This window comes from Tamandua tetradactyla, chromosome 7 (genome assembly GCF_023851605.1).
Source record: "Tamandua tetradactyla isolate mTamTet1 chromosome 7, mTamTet1.pri, whole genome shotgun sequence".
Taxonomy (NCBI): domain Eukaryota; kingdom Metazoa; phylum Chordata; class Mammalia; order Pilosa; family Myrmecophagidae; genus Tamandua; species Tamandua tetradactyla.
The window spans coordinates 107,413,262-107,431,095 of NC_135333.1; the positions used below are offsets into that span (position 1 = coordinate 107,413,262).

The 17,834-nt window shown below is 39.9% G+C and overlaps 1 long non-coding RNA gene across 2 annotated transcripts in view; it reads right to left on the reverse strand.

Moving 5' to 3' along the window:
• The window catches only part of LOC143691730 (uncharacterized), a 43,521-nt gene extending 35,791 nt beyond the window's left edge, over positions 1-7,730 (reverse strand). For both annotated transcript variants that reach the window (XR_013179676.1, XR_013179675.1), the window contains exon 1: positions 7,136-7,730. This is a non-coding gene — a long non-coding RNA (uncharacterized LOC143691730). The remainder of the gene's footprint in view (positions 1-7,135) is intronic.
• Positions 7,731-17,834: the final 10,104 nt, after the last annotated feature.

The following is a 17,834-nucleotide window of genomic DNA, read 5'->3' on the forward strand; positions in this document are numbered from 1 at the left end:
AATATGATCATGTCACTCTCCTGAAAAATCTGGTCAAGATCTCCAAGACTCCAGCTGGTGTCTTCAGTTTCATCTCCCACCAGCCACTATATCCCTCCTACTCCCCACTCCTCAGTTCCATATTCTGTGCTTCAGCTGTTCTGAAATACTTTGTCTCTTAAAATATCCTGTTTTTCCTTTGAGGCTTTTGAATTTGCAACTGCCTCAACTTGATACATTTCCTCCTTAACCTGCCTAACTCCTGCCCATCCTTCTGGTCTCAGTTTAGATATCCATTCTTTCTGAAGGCCTCCTTTGGCCTCAAGAGTGGGGATCATAAAATTTACCACATGAAATAATTACCGCAGCCATAAAATGTATCACATGATATGAGTTCCTGTGTATGTGACAGTCTTCCTTTCTAGACCAGAAGTTTCCTGAAAAACAAAGCAATGACCTCTTCACCCATGTCTCTCCAGAACTTACCTTGGGTCTAACATAGTAAAATGTGACCAAATGTCAAACAAAAAGACATATTGTGCCATAGGTGCAGGACCTTGGAGAGAAAAAGCTTAGGACAAAGAAAGCCATTTTTAATATCTTTATTAATTATGAAATTTCATTTACACACACTACTGTGAAGAATGGAGGTACCTTCATCAAATCAGCTATTTGGGCCAGCTATGGGATTAGCTGGACTCTGGAACTGGTGCTGCCATTCCAGAGTGGGTGACCAGTGTGAGTCATTCTGCCTTTATCCATCAGTCCAAGGAGCTGCTTATCTTGCAGGACTATTGGGAGAATCCAGTAGAAGGATGTAGACTGTTGAGTTTTAGCTATAGTTACACAAGTATCTATCTCAACTCTCTAAAAATACTTCACAATCTTAGAGTTACATACATAATAATTACTTCACTTAGAAAAAATTATAACAATAATTCTTTGCTTTGGTGTTATATTTAGACTCTTCAAAGCACTTTCATGTCCATTATTTCAGTTGCTCTCGTACATGAGATAGGAAAGCAAGAAACAGCATTCTCCATATTACAGTTAGAGAAACTGGAACTCAGAGATTAAGCGATTTGTCCAAGGTCACACAGCAGCTACACTATGCTTCAAAGAAGGGACTCCAGGTCTCTATTCCTCATTGAGTTCTGCTTTTGCCATTTGTCATTATTTGAAGGTGTATGTACCTAGAAAAGCATGTTCTTTTTTTTCTCTCTTACACACCTCCTGAAGCACTCCCACCCCTCCTCTTGCTGTCAGAGATGGTCAGTTATTTCTGACTGTGGATAAAGCCATGGAGAGGGGAACTCTGTCATTGTGCCTTACATAGATGTTTAATTGGCATTATTGCCAAGTAGCTGTGTCTTGCCCACCTTTTGTTTTTTTCACCATTTCTTCTTTTTTTTAAAAAAAAATATTTTTATTATAAACAACAAACAAACATACAAGCATTCTTGATATACACACATTCTTTTTCTTTTCTTTTTTTGCATAGGCAGGCACCGGAAATCAAACCTGGGTCTCTGGCATGGCCGGCGAGAATTCTGCCACTGAGCCACCGTCACACTGCCCTAAACACATTCTTGACATACAAACATTTTTGTCATGGTTATAATCAGTGGCTCACAATATCATCACCTAGTTGTGTATTCATCACCAGGATAATTTTTTTTGAACATTTGCATCTCTCTAGCAAAAGAAAGAAAACAGAAAAAATCATACATGCCATACCCCTTACCATCCCTTTCATTGACCACCAGTATTTCAATCTCTCAATTTATTTTAACCTTTGTCCCCCTATCATTTGTTTATTTCTTATTTGTTTCTTATCCACATTTTTTACTCATCTGTCCATACTGTGGACAAAAGGAAAAGCATATTCTTAAAGTTAGTCCATTCCTGGGGGTGTAGACCTGTTATGGGTGGGACCTTTTGATTAGGTTATTTCCCTTGAGGCGCACCCCAGGTGGGTTTACTTCTTTTACTGGGGCCCTTTATAAGAGTATGAAATAAAAAGAAGGCAGAAAAAGCCCTAGAAAAGCTAAGAGATGAAACCTAGAGAAGTACGCAAAGAAGTTAAAAGAGAGGAAAAACAGAGAAATTGAGAGACAAGTCCAGGCACAGAAGCTCAGAAAGAAAGCCACAGACAGAACAGCCAGATGCTGAAAGCAATGAAACCCAGGAGGGAAAGGCAAGCAGATGCCGCCATGTGACTGGACATGCGACAGAGGAGTCCAGATATCATCTGACGATGCCTTGACTGGACAGTTGCATGGCTTTCAGAACAGTAAACTCGTAAGTTATAAAGCCCCATTGTAAAAGCCAATGCATGTCAGTGTAGTTCACTTCATCAGCTTTAATAAACTAAAATATCACATTAGACTTCTAAGGGTTTAAAATCTGAAAAACCCCATATTCCATATCTCCAAACCACACCCAAACACACAGACATCCCAACCCTTAAGTAATTATACACCCTGAACTTCACAGAAAACATACAAGAAAATACTTGTATACAGGGATTTAAAGGGAAACACACTGTAGTCGCCTCTGTTTGCACTCAAGCAGTGGAGCAAAGCATAACACTTAGTTGCATATAAAACAAAACTTCTCTTTCAGGAGCCAATGGGAAAAGAAAGTCAGCCAAAATTCTGCACTGAGATAATAAAAATATCTTTTGTTATCCCCTAAAGACAGATTGCAGATGTGCTGCTACATGTTAATTTACTGTCAATTTATTCATTTTTAAATTTAATCTCCTCCAGTCAAGGTAGATTTAATTCCATTTTCATTGTGTGTACTTCCTTTCAAGGCTTGGTAATTTCTTTTCTATTTTTATCCATTCCACTTTTGCTTCCTGTCAATTTATATATCCAAATCTGCTTCAGCTCTATTTGGCAAGGTGCGGTCATAAAAATATTCCTCATGCTTTAATGTTTAAATTTGCCATCACGCTTAACAATGCTTCTCTGTTTGTGCCAAAGGCGCAATGTCAGATTTCTCTACTGGCGTGGCTCCCAGAGCTGCAGAAGGGAAGGCAGGATCTTGAATTCTATAATGGTTCTTCGCTGTTATCTGAAATTATTTTCTTTTTTCCTTCCATTTGCTGAGCATGCGTTGAGCACCTACTGTGCGCCAGGCACTGTGTGTGTGTGCAGTGAGAATTCAAATCAGGTGGGAAGTAAAAATCTAAAAAGCAATAAGACAGCAACTGCTTAAAAGCTGATATATAATGGCAGCACAGATATTCTGAGGAGGAAGGTACCCCTGCTGTTGTGGAGGAGGTGACAGAGAGGAGGGACAATGGCTGGGACAGATAGTGATCATCAGAAACCATTGCCTTCCCCCCCCCAGGAGAGGAATGTAGAGTGAGCCTGTCCCAGAGCCAGGGCCACTGCCACTCTGCAACCTCTGGTTCATGGGGTACAGGGAATGATCTAGAAATGAGCCTCTGATGCGACTGATTAGAAGTCTGGCCCAGCAGGGAGTCCTGAGGGGGTCCAGGGGGCTCGTCACCTTCCCAGCTAGTCAGATCACCTCTCACATTGCAGAGAGAGAAGTGGGTGCAGAGCTCAGGCTTTAGAGCCAGACTGCCTGGGTTCAAACTCCAGCTCTGCTGCTCACCACTCATGCTGTGAGGTGAGCTGTTCAAGCCCTATAACTCAATCCCTGTATTAGCTAGGATTCTCCAGGGAAATAGAACCAATAAGATATCTGTAAATATTGTGAGATTTTATTAAAATACTGTAAATATTGTAAATATTGTGAGATTTTATTAAAGTGTCTCACACAACTGTGGGAATGCACCAGTACAAATTCTATAGGGCAAGCTGCAAGCTGGCAACTCTGTTGAAGGTTTTCGATGAATTCCCCAAGAGGAGTTCTCTCTTCTGACTGCTGAAGCTATCACTTTTCCTTTTAAAGCCTTCAACTGATTGGACTAAATGTGTCTTCTGGCTGAAGACACTCTCAGTTGGTTGTAGATGTAACCAGCCATAGATGCAGTCCACTCACTGATGACTTAAGTCCATGGAATGTCCTCACAGTGACAGGCCAGTGCTTGCTTGACCAGACAACTGGGCAAATTACCTGGTCAAGCGGGCACATGAACCTAACCATCACAGCTCCCTCATCTGTAAAATAGGTTCCTTATGAGAAATAGTTGTGTTATTGACACAAATAATGCTTAGAATAATGCCTGGTATAGAATAAACACTCAATGAGCATTTGTTTTTATGATGATCCCTGGTTTTGTTATTTCAGGAAGCAAAACCCACGAATATTTTTGGAAAATCAGGAGGTGCCCTGGGTCACCCTTTTTGGGATTGTCTTGTGAATATTGAGCACAGAATGTTGTGCTCGAGGTGCACAGATAGAAGGAAGCTGGGACTTTAAGCTGTTGTCACACACAATTGCACCATTTTACACCTGCATCCCATATCCCAATGACCAAGGTAGACCAGTATTACTTTTCTAGAGCTGCTGTGACAAATTATCACAAACTTAGGGACTTAAAAGAGCAGAAACTATTCTCTCAGAGTTCTAGAGGCCAGAAGTCCAAAATAAAGTGGTTGCAGGACCATATTCTCTCCGGAGGCCCTAAGGGAGAATCTGTTTCATGCTTCTTTCTTAAGTGCCGGTGGCTCCTAGCAATCTTTGGTATTCCTTGACTTGTGACAGCAGAACTCCAATCTCTGCCTGCATCTTCACATGGCTTTCTCCTTTGGTGTGTCTTCTTTCTTTCTCTTCTAAGGGCATTCGTCCTTGGATTTAGGGCCCACCCTAATCTGGAGGTCCTTAACTTAATTACACCTACAAAAACACTTTTTCCCAATAGGGCCACATTCACAGGTTCTGAGGCATGGGCATATCATTTTGAGCCACCATTCAACCCTCTATAAGGCCCTTCTCTTTTCACATTGGGAAGGGAAACAATATTTACTGAGTATGTGAGTAAGTTTTTGATTCATTTATTTACTAAGCACAGAACAGGGTACCTGCCTCATAGAAAACACTCAGGAGAAAGTCATGATGTGGTGGTGGCTGTGGTTTTAAATAATTTACTCAAGATCATATAGCTGGCAAGAGCCAGAAGAGGAATTTGCATCCAGACATGTCCAGCTTTAAATGTCTGCTCTACCTGTACTTTACCAAACTTCATGGTGCTTTTTTAAAAAATATGGTCCCAAACTCCAAGGATGGACTTAAAGTTCATTATAATCACATTGCACTTGTGTATAACACAGGGGAGAGGGGTGCAGGAATCCAGCAGTCCCTTTGTGCCCAGGTATAACAAAAAGAGGGCCACCTAATACCTTATTATTTCCTTTGTTATCATTTCCTATGCCACAGATGACCCTCTCAGGCTTGGTTATCTAAATGAGCAAGCACATTCGCTCATTCATTGGATGAAAAATTTTTAGTATGTACTGTGTGCCAGGCACTGCTTTAAACACACACTGGCGCACAACAGTAAACAACAGACAAAATCATCACCGTTAAGAGTTTGCATTGTATTGGCATGAAGAGGAAAGAGGCAGGTAATGAACCAATAAGCATAAGTGAGTACGATAATTTTAGATTATGATGAGTGCTATTAAGAAGATAAAATAGGGCCATGGGGCAGAGCAAGCCATTCTTCACTCAGCTGTTAAAGTGAGCTTTTAAAAGTGGAATGTCAGATCAGTTCATGCCCCAGCTTCAAACCTATCAATTTCATTGCAGTTTGAATAGAATTCAAAGAGCAAAAACTGTTTTTTTTTTTTTTTTCAAACTCCTTTCCTTATCTCCCAAGGCTCTACATGATCTGGCTTCGCTTCAATATCACGTCCTATCATTCACTCCCTCATTCCCCCTCCCATCACTCTGGTCTTTCTGTCTCTCAAAAATGTAAAGCTCAGTCCACTCTCCAGGCTTTGCACTTGTGGATACCTCTGTTGGGGACATTCTCCTACCCTCTTTCCCCTTCCCTGCCCCCAGCTCTTTGAATGGATGACTCATTCTCATATTTTTGCTAAAATGCCCCCTTGTCAGAGACGCATAGCTGACAACTCAGCAAGAATATAATTGATTCTCTTTCCCTTTATAGCAATATCAAACAGTATCGATGCTTTTTTTTTTGCATAGGTAGGCATTGGGAATTGAACCTAGGTCTCCAGCATGGCAGGCAAGAACTCTGCTTGCTGAGCCACCATAGCCCACCCCCTATGCATTGATTTTTCATTTGTTATTGTCTCCCTCTCCTGCTCATGCAGGCAGATTGTAAACTTCATGAGGGCATAGGCTCTGTCTTCTTCACAGCCACATCCCCAGCACCTAGGACAATGCCTGGTACAAAGTAGGGGCTCGTTCAATATTGGTTGAATGAATGAAAGTACACCTACATGGAACAGCCAAGACTTCTGACAATCAGCAAATGAGATATGCGTCAAAAGACTGCCCTTCAAACACCAAAAATATTCTATTTAACAAGCCCGGGAAACCAAAATGTGAGGAAAAGGAGAATCTGTGCAAAAGCAAAACGCAAACAGTATCTAGTCTTCAGACTCTAAAGACTCTGGAATTAATAATATGGAAAGCAATCATTTCCACATTATCCAATTAGCCATTGCTATAGGTGTCAAAATAAGCACAAAGCAACATCAAAAGCCAGGGATCATTTTTCGTAACACCATTTCTTTACATATTTTTTCCTCTTTCCTTATAATCAAACATTTAAAAGAGGCTGTGAATTTTGAGAACAGTCACAGAATTCCAGAGGTGAAAGAGACCATAGAAATCACCCCACCAGTTTTCAAAAAAAACAGATTTTCAGTAGCAGAATCCTTTGTTCAGACAATGTCTCATCCAAAATATACAAACACACACAAGGGAGATGAGAACAGAGGTGATCTACTTGAAGCCAGAGTAGCACCCACAGCATTTCCCTGGAGCCCAGGCACCAAAAAGCACAGAGTGAAACCTAGGGACCTGGCTTAATACTCTTTATTTTGCAGGCCATGAGAAGGAAAATACCTGTCCAAATCACAAGGGCAAAGAAGGAAACTTCAGAGCTGATACTCAAACCCGGGCTTTTGATGCCTATTCACCGTTTCAATTAAACCACAGCAGCCTTTCAAAAGGATCAGATAAATGACTTAAAGAGAGTTACCTTGGCTGGGCTCACCAGGATACTTCAGAGTAGAATCCCATCTCGTAAGAAAAATTTTATCTTCTTTCTGTGCTCTCATTGGTTAGTCGGCCAGCCTGGTGGGTCCTCCCAGCCAGACTTCTCCTGGGCCACACCGCCTCCACGTGCTTTCCTCTTCTAAACACTCGTGTCTTTCCACGAAGTCTGTGGCTAATGTTAGACTTCTTTTTTTTAACTGGCCTCACTGGAAATTGCTTTACAAAACTACTCCATGCTAAATAGCTCGCAGGATTCAATTAAATTGGTCCCTAAAAGTAGTGAGGAAAATACAATCCAGAGACTCATAAAGCTGAGACTAAAACAGAGAGTTTAGCTGAAGGCATTTCTTTCTCTATGTATTGACGTTTCACACTTGACACAGGAAAGATGCAGTTGAGTAGGAATTAGGGAAATCAGCATAAGGGTTGATGTTTCATGGTATCACCTTTAGCATTCCTCAGCCAATGATTGGAGTACGTTACTCTAGGGCTGCTGAAATAAAGTACCATGTAATTGGTAGCTTAAAATAACGGTAGTTTATTCTCTTGCAGTTTTGGAAGTTAAGAGTGCAAAGTCGAGGGTTTCTTGTTCCATCTAAAGATTCTAGGGAAGAATCCCTCCATCTCTTTTACCTTCTGGTGGTTGCCAGAAATCCTTGGCCTTCATGGGTTTATGGCAGATTAACTTCAGTCACTGCTTCCACTTCGCTTGAACTTCTCCCCTGTGTGTCTGGGCACCTGTGTGCAGATTTCCCTCTTCTTATACAGACACCCGCCATATTGGATTTACCCAAATTCATTATGACCTCATCTTAACTTGATGACATCTGCAAAGACCCTATTTCCAAATAAGGGTATATTCACAGGGCCCTGGCAGACATGAATTTTTTTTTTGGGTGGGGGGCAATATTCAAGCTAGTGTACTCACCATGTTCATTCCTTCATTCAGTCCTCTAATCTATACTTATGCGCTGACCCGGCCCTACATTAGTGACCCCCTAAATAAGATGGTCACTCATTGCACTTAGTGTCTGGTAATAAACGAATGATTACAGAACAAACTGATACCACCAAAAGTTGAGCATATTTCACAATGTGACTATGTGACTGTGAAAGTCTTGTGTGTCTGATGCTTCTTTTATCTACCTTATGGACAGATGAGTAAAACACATGGATTAAAAATAAATAAATAATAGGGGGAACAAATGCTAAAATAAATCTAGCTAGATTGAAATGCTAGCGATCAATGAAAGGGGGGGTAAGGGGTAGGGCATGTATGAAATTTTTTCTGTTTTCTTTTTATTTCTTTTTCTGAATTGATGCAAATGTTCTAAGCAATTACCATGATGATGAATATGCAACTGTGATTGAAAAAAAGAATGTTCATATTGCATGTTGATTGGTTTTATTAATAAAAAAATTAAAATAAAAAAAAGGTTGCGCGTAAAGAACTGTTGTAGTAGACTTTTCCTTTGGTGTCCCCCAGAGAATTATGCCTCCCACATTCACAGCCTTCTGTGGACCTGTCTGGCCTGACTTTGACCTGACCATGAGACATTAGCAAGCAGGATGCCAACAGAGGCTTGACAAGCACTGGCACGTGAAGGCCTTTCCATCATGTAAAGAAGCCCAAGTTAGCCACAAGGAGGAAGAGAGAGAGGGGAAGAAAGAGAGAAGTTGCAGCCTTCCAAGGGTCCTCACCAAAGTTCCAGACATGTAAGTGTGGCCATCTTGAGTATTTCAACCCCATTCACCACCTGATTGCAACAACCAGGGGCATGAACACCCCGAGTGAGACCAGCAGTAGAACCTGGCTGAGTCCCAATCATGGACAAAGAAAGTGATGGTGAAGTCGTCACATTGTGGAGTGGTTTGTTACACAGCAACAACAACCATATTTTCTTTTTTTTGTTGTTTTAAAGAGAACTTTTTTTAAAAATAATACCAGATTTAGGTTTTTAATTTTGATTGGTTTTTTTTTCCAGTGTAATCCCTTTTTGTATGTTTTCCAAGGGTGCCAGTTTGAATCTGTGGTGGACCCCAGAAAAGCCATGTCCTTTAGTCCTTATTTAGTATTGCTGGGTGGGAGCATTTTGATTGTTCCTATGGAGATGTGACCCACCCAATTGTGGGTGGTAACTTTTGATTAGATGATTTCCACGGAGGTGTGTCTCCACCCACTGAAGGTGGAGTTGCTTACTGGAATCCTTTAAAAACGGAAACATTTTGAAGAGAGTCCTTTTTGGTAGAGCCACGTGAAAGCCAGCAGATGCCACCATGTTCGCCACGTGCCCTTCTGGCTGAGAGAGAAATGTTGAACGTCATTGGCCTTCTTGAACCAAGGTATCTTTCTCTGGATGCCTTTGATTGGACATTTCTATAGACTTGTTTTAATTGGGACGTTTTCTCGGCCTTAGAAGTATAACCTAGCAACTTATTAAATTCCCCCTTTAAAGCCCTTCCATTTCTGGTATTTTGCATTCTGACAGCTAGCAAAGTAGAACACCAAGTAACTACTGAAATGGCCTACCATTTAGTTTGTTATATATATGAAATTTATTCATATAAGGAAGAACAGTTGAATAAACTGTTGTCGGGGAAAGAAGGCAAAAAACTATTTATAAGAAAAAGGAAGGAGGGAAAACTGAAGACAGTCTGGGGAGAGTAAATCTTGATTGCACATTTTCCGGGTAAACTGATTAGCTGGTGTCTAGGACAGAAGGTAGTCTGGGCATTCTGTTCTTAAGTAGGCTGGTGAGGAATATCAAAGGAAAGAATTTAACTGCTTGTGGATTGTTCAGGGAAGCTTACCCAACAGGCTGTCTCTGGGCAAAGCCTGACAGTGTCTTTCATTAACAGCCCCATCATGGTCAAACCAGGTCTACTCATCACAATTTTATGTCAATTTTGTGCATTTAGCCACTTTATTCCATTCTTTTAATTAATTCTTTTAGAGTTTCTCAGTGTAAAATTAGATAATATGTAAATGACCATTTTGCCTCTTCTCTTTCATTCGTCTATAATCACAAATAAACTTCAACTCACATATGATAAAAATACAAGCCATCAGTCCTCAGAGCGCATATCTAATTGGCACCGACTCCTTGTGAGCATCCCTGCTTCTGCTCACAGGCATTGGATCAGGGTGGCTGAGGCAGCTCTAATTTGGAGCCAGGGAGCTTTGGCAGATGGGCAAATTAAAGCTAATTTTCACTGTAAAAATTCTTCTGAAATCATCTAACTCCACAGGAAGCTCTGTCTTAGAATCTGGGGAGTGACAATTCTTACACAGATATTCAGCAGATGGTTAATTCATATCACAGTAACACTCCACCATCACCGAACTCAATGGGATGCTGAGTTTATTTTCTGTAAAATCAAAGTGAAACAAGCACTATTTGGCTGCAAACGGCTGTCATTAGAGCCTACAAAATAGTCTTGTCTTTTTTATTGTAGTGCTATATGACATAGGCACACATCCCACTACCTCACTCTTCTTTCTCTGTCTGACGCAGGGACACAGGCACGCACACACACCAATTACCCTCACTGCTACAACCCTGTCCAACCTACTTGTACACTGCACAGTCCTTTATGAGAATCAGATTGAGACTGTGTAAGTGTCCATACAGTAAACTAACATTAGTTCTAAAATTTGTGTGCTCAGCTAGGAGATTGGCTGTGGTGCCAGGTTAAGGGGTGGGGTGTTCTGTGGAAAAGGCTAAAAGCTGCTTTTTTTCTCAACCTGAGGAAAACTGAAGTTTATTCCATAGATCAGTGGTTAAATATTTAGGAAAGGCCCTTCAACACATATTTCCACAAGCTGGATGAGTATGAATCTTCTTCCGTTTATATCCATTTAGCTAATTGGTTGGCAAGTTATTTGGGACAGCAAAGCTGTCAACCACTTGCCTGTATGGAGCAATTCAAAAGGCCGAGAGAAACCCAGTCTTCTTGGAACATTTAATAATTGCAGCTTACATTTATACCATTCAGTTTTACAAAAAGACATGCATTTCCCATCTTGAAGACACTTATGTGATTCTGAAAGCAGTCCTTTGAGAATCCAGTTAAAACCATTGTCACATTATTTTAGATTTTAAAGAAAAGAGACAGGGGATTGATAACGTTTCCATTGGGGAGGCAGAGGCAGAGGTTGAACGCTGGTGTGGCAGTACTAGGGGACTTTGGGTACCCAGCAGTTAAACATTTAAATACATTGGGGTGCAGAGAAGTGGAAGCAGAAAGGCAAGCACAGAAAGAAGAAATGGACAACAACAAAAGGCAAACTTTAGCCCTCTTTTCAAATTTTCTGGTTCATAACTTTTATTGCTACAGTTATCTCTTATTGAGTGCTTATTATGTACCAGGCAGATGAAACACTTGGCGTTCTATCTCACTACCTCCATCAACCTCCTAATAGGGTCAACACTGACTTAGAGTGAAAGAGCAACTGAAATGTTCTTTATAGGGGTATTTGAAGATAATAGGAGCTAAAGTGCTTTTCAAGCTAAAAGCATCATACATATATAAGATGATATTTGTTTCTATGCCTTCAATCATTTCATCTCTAGAATTGTTTCTAGTGTCTGTGCACAAGGGGAATTTTCTGTTCTCATAATTCCTAGTCCCCATTTTGCAGGCTTGCTCAGTAAAAGAAGCAATGGATGTTGAAATTAACCACCATGAATAAAATTGGTCATCTGCCATTGAAAATAAAACAATATCAATACCCAGGATGAGCTTAACACATATAAGGTGGACAATCAACACTCGATTAAGCATCAAACTTAGCTTTTTTGTGTGTCTGTAAGAGGGAGAGATCTCAAGACTGGCTCAGTTGAAATCCACTCCAACCCTCTTCCAGGTTGCCTTCCTATGTGATGCAAATTATTGTTCCTCTTTTTAAAGTTCTTTCTGTTCCCTTGCTTTCCCTCTTTCTTCCGGGCCTGGTTTCTTCGTCTGGGGAGGAGTCCATCAAATGTGTGGAGTTCCTTATTTTGCTGTTCATATGTCAGAGTGCAGCAATGAAAAGCTGGTTTGGAGTCTGTATATGTGGCAAAGGTCCTGTGAATTAGTGGCATTTGCTTCAGGTTGTCAGATGGGAAATCATATTTTATGCAGGGAGACTGCCTGTGCCAGAACTTGTGAGCCTTTTCCCAAGAGACATTTGATTTCCCCTGAGAAGAAAGAAGTTCCAGCCTTCAGTGTACGGAGATACCTAGCTGCCAGCACCAGGTGTTGGGGTGAGGAGACAGCAGGGTTTGACTCTTCCATGCACATACAGTCAACACCATGCCAAGCTTCATTCCTGCCCTCTGCTATATCAGGCAGCTCCAATTCAGCACTTCTCCTGGATTTCATGGGATAAACAGGAATGGGGCATTGTCTTATGTTTCCTGTGAGCACTCCAAATCATGACTTCCTTTATCCACTTGACATCCTTCATTCACTTCATATCTTTCAGAATTTTGTTCAAATCACTCTTTAATGAACCTGTCTCCCATTCTCTTTATTGTGGATTCAATGCTCTTTTCTTCTTTACTTCTCTTTAATGGACTTTTAGAAGGGAGATGAGATACTTGTTTGTTCCATCTACCATCTTTAATCTACCATCTTTAAGTCTAGATCTAAATGGGGGTCATAGAAGATCATCTGCCCCATTTGTGGCAGCAGGAAAGGTGAGCAGGGGAGGAGTTTCTCATTAAGGAACTATCGGCAGGCTAAGGTGGATGCTCCTGCCATGGACTGGAGATAGAGAGCAAATGGGTTGAGAGCCCTGACTCCAGAAAGTTTTCAGTGGTGGGGAATGAGCTTACCCCCATGCCACATGGGAGCCTGCAAGGAGCTAGGCCTGGAACCTGATGGTCCCAACCACAAACACTGCCAGGGGCCAAGGAAGGGAATTTGTTAGTCCCCAGCATTCAGTAAAGGTTTGTTAAAATCCTTCTCTGAATTTATGTTTTGGGAACGTTAAGAGAGGGGACTCTATGGATACTTGGAATGAAAAGTTAAAACAGCCTTGAGGAGCAATTTCAGAGAAGAGGTGAGGAGAGCAGGAGAGTCCAGAAGAAAGTTGAGAGACTTTACGAACTACATATTACTTGGGATAGGGAATCCTAGGAGAAAGATGGGTCTTCTTGTCAATTTGGGGGTATTATTTCATTATTATGCCAACAATGAAATTTATGTCTACATCAAATTAAGTAAGATCTTATCTTGTGCTTCAAAGGGGCAGTATAAAACATTAGGTGAAAATATTTAAAATCTATGTTCTTACTTTATTACAGGTCATTCATTATATTTTTGCTCCAATGCTCTAGTGTATGTTTTAACATGAAGGACAATCTTTAACCAACTTTCAGTAAAAAATTCAAAGCTAAAAGGGAGAAGAGGAACTATTTAGATCCAGAGGACTGTGTTTGGATTTGCTTTGCCCTTCCCAGTGACATCTCTAGGGTTGTTGATCAGTATCGTGGAGGCGCACGTCACTCTGGTACCCTCTTCTATGCTGGTGCATGAGAAAGACTGTGATGCTGCTAGTCCCTGACCTCTCCCTTTGACTGAAAATGAAAACCAGTGGGGTGGGGTAGCTATAGAAACCGCGAGGGAAGAACTTTCTTTCTTCTTCTTCTTTTTTTTAATGCAGATGAAGTAGAATTAAATGACTGGCATCTCTTTTTTATCTTTCCATCCGTGACATAAGTTTGTGTTTCTACCTTCACTTAGAGTAAATTATGGGACACAATGAAGACACGTTAGTCTCACAATGGTATTTCCTCTTTCCATCCTTCTGCAGATTAATTTTAGTCACTTGAAAAATGATAGAATTAACTGTATAAGTAGGTGTTTTTGTAGAGAGGAGCTTTTCTAAGGAGCCTGTTTCAACTCCATGGACGTCAGGGAACATCGCTTTCAAGACAAGGCACCTCCCTCAAAGGCCCCTTGGTCCCCACCCAGGTGTGATTTCTCAGTATCACCTTCGTCTCCATGAATAAAATTTGCCCATGGACAGAATTTGAGATTTTTATGAAGCTTCCTGTCCTTGATCTGTTTCTTTTTATATATTGGCTCTTTGGCCTCAATTGGAAATATGCATTGTATGAGTTTCTGACATTTATAATGTACCCATTTCAGCTGAAATTTTTGGCCTTTTATCCTTTTGTGGCTAGCACATTAGATCTCAGATTTTTATTTTTTAAGTGGTTTAATTTTTAGTTGGCTTCAGGCCACAATAGTTCTGCCTTGATTCTGAGCCTCCCATCAGCTGCTGCCACTCTGTGCCCACTTGTTCTATTCAAGTACCGTCAGGAAGGCACACAATTGATCCAGGGTAAAGAATCCTGCTCCAGCAGCAAATGAATCATCCATGGTGGTGTGTCTGCTAAAAAAGAAACTCCATACAGCATATTCATTTTCTTGATTATTTTTGATATGTGCTACCATAAGGAGACACTGTTATTGATTCTGTTCTCCCCAGAGATGTCCCAAATCCATTTCAAAGACTATAGCCATAATTATTTTAGATATCCTTACACTCACTTTTTCCCCCTTGGCTCTACCTTCGCAATCAGAACCTGTTGTTGTACTCTTTTCTCTGTCAATATTCACACTAGTGATGGAACACCTTGGCCATGAGTGGAGTCCCTCAGACACCTGTGGATGAAATAAAAAGAGCTCCTGAGGCAGGGCAAGAACTTCCTGTCCCATATACAGACCCAGGAGGCTGCCTCTTACCCCTTTAAATACAAAGAGCAACTTTTCCCCTCATGTCTTTGGATCTCATGCAGCTGGGAATTGAGGTTTTACTCCCCACAAAATATGAATAATTTAGTTCTAGGTAGGTGACTGCAGGAAACCAGTTTAATTTGAGGGAGCATTTGGAAATACAATTTTGTAGAAAGAGCAAGCCCCATTTAATTAATGTTCTCAGGTAAGGCTGTGGCACATATACAGAACTACAAATAATAGTATATGGAATAAGTCAATAATTGAATTAATTAATCTTTTATTCCTTTACCTATAAAGCACTATTGAGAAGGGAATGCAGCAGGGGCAGTGGCCAAAGTTACAGGCATGGGAGTCAAATATATCTGGGCTTCGTCTGGGCTTAAACAGGCACTAGCTAGTGGACACTGGGCAAGCTACCTAACTTTCTACCTCTCACCTGTATCAACTTTTTTTTCTTTTTCATTTTTAAATAGTTTTATTCACATATCATACAATCCAGCCTAAGTATATAGACATGCATTTACCATCATACTCTATTTGAAGATATTGTTCTTCTCCTACCCCTTTCCCAATTCCCCCGCCTGTTGGCATTTAGTTTTGGCATAATACCTTTGTTGCATTCAGTGGAAGTATATTACAATGATATTATTGACTATAGACTCTAGCTTACATTGATTATACTTTTTCCCATATACCATCTATTTTCAATACCCTGCAGTACTGACATTCCTTGGTTCTTCATCATGCAAAAAAATTTTTAATTTGTATATTTAATTATCATCATTGCATACTCTAGGCATTCCTAAATTATACCATCTCAGTCTTTATCTTCTATCTTTCCTTCTGGTTTCATATTGCCCCCATCCCTTCTCCTTCTAGCATACTCACATTCAGCTTCATTCAATGTACTTATATTATTGTTCTACAATCAGATAGTATTATGCTATTCATTTCTGAATTTTTACAATCAGTCCTGTTGCACAATCTGTATTCCTTTAGGATCAGTCATCCAGTCTATACCCTATTTCTATTTCCTGATAACCTGTGTTCTTAATTTAAATTCCCCAAGTTCACTCATTAAAGTAAGTTCATATCAATGAGACCATGTAGTATTTGTCCTTTTGTTTCTGGCTAATTTCACTCAACATAATGTCCTCAGGGTCCATCCATGTTGTTACATGCTTCATGATTTTATTCTATCTTAAAGCTGCATAATATTCCATTGCTTATTTAGCAATGATGTTTAATATACCACAGCTTGTCTAGCCACTCATCCATTGATGGGTTTTTGGGCTGTTTCCATCTCTTGGTAATTGTAAATGATGATGCTATAAATATTGGTATGCAGATGTCCATTTGTGTCCTTACTCTCATGTCCTCTGAATAGATACTTAGCAATGGGATTGCTGGATCATATGGCAATTCTATACTTAGCTTCCTGAGGAAATGCCAAACTGCCTTCCACAGCAGTCATACCATTTTACATTCCCACCAAAAATGGATGTGTGCCTCTTTCTCCGCATCTTCTCCAGCACTTGTCATTTTCTGTTTTTATTCATGATGGCCAATCTAGTGGGTGTGAAATGATACCTCATTGTGGTTTTGATTAGCATTTCCCTAATAGCCAGTGAAGTTGCGCATCTTTTCATATGCCTGTTAGCCATTTGTATTTCCTCTTCTGAGAAATGTCTGTTCATGTCTTTTGCCCATTCTTAAATTAGGTTGTTTGTCTTTTTGTTGTTGAATTGAAGAATATCTTTATATATTCAAGATACTAAACTCTCATCTGATATGTGGTTTCCAAATATTGTCTCCCATTGCATAGGCTTTCACTTTCTTAACAAAATTCTTTGATGCACAAAAGTGTTTAATTTGAGGTGTTTCCATTTATCTATTTCTTTCTTCAATGCTTATGCTTTGGGTGTAAGATCTAGGAAACTGCCCCTTATTAAAAGTTTTATAGGATATTTCCCTACATTTTCTTCTATAAATTCTATGCTCATAGCTCTAATGTTTAGGTCTTTGATCCATTTTGAATTAATTTTTGTATAAGGTATGAGATATGGATCTTATTTCATTCTTTTGCACGTGAATATCCAATTCTCCAAGCACCATTTGTTGAAGAGGCTATTCTATCCCAGATGAGTTGGCTTGACTGCCTTAACAAGGACCTATAGATGAGAGGGTCTATATCTGAACACTCTGTTTGATTCCATTCTCAGTATATCATATCTATGTTTATGCCGATATCATGATATTTTGACCACTGTAGCTTCATATGTTTTAAAGTCAGGTAGCATGAGACCTCCCACTTCATTTTTCTTTCTCAAGATATTTTTAGCTATTCAGGGCACCCTGCCTTTCCAAATAAGTTTGGTTATTTGTTTTTCTATTTCTGGAAGTAAGTTTTTGGGATTTTAATTGGTATTGCATTGAATGTATAAATCAATTAGGGTAGAATTGACATCTTAACTATATTTAGTCTTCCAATCCATGAATGTGGCATGCTTTTCCATTTATTTAGGTCTTCTGTGATTTCTTTCAGCATTTTTGTAGGTTTTTTGTGTATAGGTCTTTTGTATCCTTAGTTAAATTTATTCCTAAATATTTTATTATTTTGGCTGCAATTGTAAATGTTTTTTTTTTGAAATTTCCTCCTCAGATTGCTCATTACTAGTGTATAGAAACACTACTGATTTTGGAGTGTTGATCTTGCACCCTGTCAGTTTTCTGTATTCATTTATTAGCTCTAGTAGCTTTGCCATGGATTTTTCTGGATTTCAACATATAGTATCATGTCATCTGCAAACAGTGAGAGTTTTACTTCTTTCTTTACAATTGGGTTGCCTTATATTTCTTTTTCTTGTCGAATTGCTCTGGCTAGAACTTTCAACACAATGCTGAATAACAATGGTGACAGTGGACATCCTTGTCTAATTCCTGATCTGAGA